Raw genomic sequence first — 3,285 nt, 5'->3', positions numbered from 1 at the left:
TCCAGGCAGGGAAATTTGCAAAAGTTTATGGGTAGAAAGAGCTCTAGACTTGGAGACAGAAGTCATGGCAATTCTGTCCACTATCTACAAGTCCCTAGGCAAGGCATTTCCATTTTCTGGGCCTGAATTTCCCCATTTATAAAACTGAGGACGACTAAGATGATCTCTAAGGTACCTTTCAGTTTTTTGTTTTTTGTTTTTTTTGCGGGGCAATGGGGGTTAAGTGACTTGCCCAGGGTCACACAGCTAGTAAGTGTCAAGTGTCTGAGGCCAGATTTGAACTCAGGTACTCCTGAATCCAGGGCCGGTGCTTTATCCACTGCGCCACCTAGCCGCCCCCTACCTTTCAGTTTTAAATATTGATGGGTTTAATAAACTAATTCCTTCTAACCCAGGTAAGGGTAGCCATTTGCTGAAGGTCAGTTACTGAGCTTGCTAAGAGTTTCAGTAATTCTTCCTGTGGTTCTAGAATATAAAAGGGAATGGAGAGCAAACTAGAATCAGAGCAACTCTTGTCAGCTTTCTCCTTTTTCCTTTCTCCATAAATACGACAACCCATTCAAGTTATTCCTGGGTCATAAGGTAGTGGAGATCTGTCTGCTGGTTTTATGTTGAACAAAAAAGGGAGCATTTTTCTGAAATATTTGCTTTGAGAGGCCCAGAATACAGAATTCTGGTCGAATCTCTCCTTTTGCAAAGGAGAATGCTGAGGCCCAGAGAGATGACAGGACTTGTCCCAGACTACACAACTAGTGACATCTTTGAAATTTCCCTTTTGGGGATGAGGTTATGTCAACCTTAGTGGCCAGAGCAGAACCTGGATCCCCTCTTTAAATATTCGCCTTTCTTCCTAGAATTATTGTTGCAATTTTGGGGGTTTTGTTTTGTTTTTCTTTTTTTAGCAGGACCTGTGATTTCACTAGGATGAGAAAACTCCCTCTACCAATTCAGATTGCCACCTGAGGTTTTTGAGAGCTGCCTCAGGCAATGAGAGGTTAAGGGTCACACAGCTCAGAGTCACACAGCCAGTGTGGGTCAGGAGCTGGACTTGAACCCAGGGTTTCCTGGCTTTAGAGGCCTGCAGTCTATCCACTACAGTAGTCTACCTCTCTAGAATTATCTCAGATTTTTTTTTTTTAACCACAGTTAAAAAAACAAAAAATGCCCCTGGTTACCCCAACCAATCTATATAAACCACAACAACCTCATGGAGAAGCAACTTAAAATCATTCAATCAGCTGCTCTTGAAATATCCTACAATAAAAAGTACTGTAAATGTTTGACTTAAAAAACGCAAGGAAAATGGGGACTTCGGACTATACAGCCTCCATCTGGGTCTCCCCCGGGGAAAGGATAAGGGAAATTATAAGGCTCCTGAGTCCAAATATCTCGGTGTCAGGAATCTCTCGCACCTTCTGGACAGGGAGAGTGGTACGAACTACCCCAGCTGCACTGGGGGTCACAGTGCAGGCGGAGTGGATTGTGGAGCATGACCAAGCACAAGTATGCAATAGATAGAGAAGAAAGAAGGGGAAGGGGCGGGGGGGGGGGGGGAGGAAAGGAGAGAGACAGAGAGACAAAGGGGGGGGGGCAATTTATCAAAACTACTGCAGGATCCTTTCAACCGGGATTTGCTGCCCCTGGTGAATTGGGGAGGAAAGAAGAAAAAGCAAACAAAGCCGCTTAGCTTGGGAAAGAAGAGGGGCGCGCGCGAGCCTCGCCAGGGAGCAGAGAGGAGAGGGAAGCATGGAGCTGAATAGAGGAGACGCACAGGACGTAGCGAAGAAGGCTCCCTTGCACTGGAAGCAGAGGAGGGGAGCGAAGGAACCGGGAGCACCGAGCACAGAGGAGAGTGGAGCAGGGCGCAGCACAGACCCGCACAGGGAGCGCAGTGACCAGAAGCTGAAGGGAGCAGGCAGCTGGTGAACGCAAGAGGACGGTCCTGCAGCCTCCCGGGTGGGGCGGAGTGGGGGCGTGGGGCGGGGTTGGCGGAGCTGGGCAGGTAAGAGCCGCTCCCCAGTGGCCGCCTCGCTTGCCCCGCAATGTCACTTTCCCCTCCCTCAACTATTGGATCAGAATGCTCGGGTGGACGTCCCTACCACCTCTCGCCCCGTCTCCGAGCGGGACAAACCGAAAGATGTTCTAGTTGATTCAGGACTCCAGGGACTCAACCTGGGTTCAGGAGAGGGAATGAGGCCCGCTGCTGCTACCCGTGGTCTGTCGGTGCCGCAGCTTCCCATTGCCCCACTTTGTCTCCCAGCCGTGGCCAGCTGTACCACTGCTTTATCAGGGGTTCGTGGCTTCAGCTTTGGGGGAAGGGCTGAACATTAAAGTGAGAGGCTAGGGTCAACTTTCTCTCAACTCCCGGGGGTTCCGGCCAGGAACCACAGACTTCACCTTCAGGGAATATGCAGTAGTCCGGGAAAGTTCGAGGGTGAGGAGGAAGGATCTTCAAGTATGACTGGGCTTTCTGGTTCTGAGAGAACCTTAGAGAGGGCGGGTCCCCAGGGAAAAGGGTCACAAAAGAGATCAAAAGACAGCCAATGGAGTTAGAGTGCAGATGGCCCGAGGCAAAGGATTATAGGAATCTTACTTCAGAATTGAAAGGAACATCAGAGTTCCGGTAGGCCAACTGGTCATTTTACAAATGTAGAAACTGAGGCACAGAGAAGAGAAAAAATAGCTTAGCTAAGGTCTCGCAGAGAGTTAGGAGCGAATAGCTGCCCAAATTCACGCCCCGATCTCTGCCTCCAGTTCCAATACACTTTCCACTGCAGGAGGGTAGAAAGAAGTTTTCAAAAGACCAGAGGCTGGATTAAGGTTGATGTGAATACCTCACCTCCGAAGCACCCCGCCTGCCCTGATCTGTGACTTCCGTGTCCCAGAAGAAAAATTGTCCTTCTGGGTTCCAACATATCCAGACAGAATTAGGTTCGAGGACTAGGAGCAGTTTCCAAGTCCAAGTGGCTCGGAGACTGGCTACATTTAGGAAGGGGAGTGTTTTGAAAAAACTGGAAATAAGTCCTGAGGAGAGAAGACTTGGAGCAAAGCCATGTGTAAGCCTGCCTTTTCCCTCCTACCCCTCCCCAGATGCACACAGTAACCAACAAATCGGTACACCCCCTCAAGGAACCGAACCTGCTCCCCTGATCTTAGCTATCACACCTGGTACCTTGTATGTGGGAAGGGAGGCTGAGATAGCCCGCATCTGCTGCTCAGTCTGCTTCCTGTACCTAATTTAAGAAATTATACCTCCAGCCCAGGACAAGACTTTATTGACTGAAT

The sequence above is a fragment of the Dromiciops gliroides genome, chromosome 5 (assembly GCF_019393635.1).
Source record: "Dromiciops gliroides isolate mDroGli1 chromosome 5, mDroGli1.pri, whole genome shotgun sequence".
Classification (NCBI taxonomy): domain Eukaryota; kingdom Metazoa; phylum Chordata; class Mammalia; order Microbiotheria; family Microbiotheriidae; genus Dromiciops; species Dromiciops gliroides.
This window is presented reverse-complemented; position numbering follows the sequence as displayed.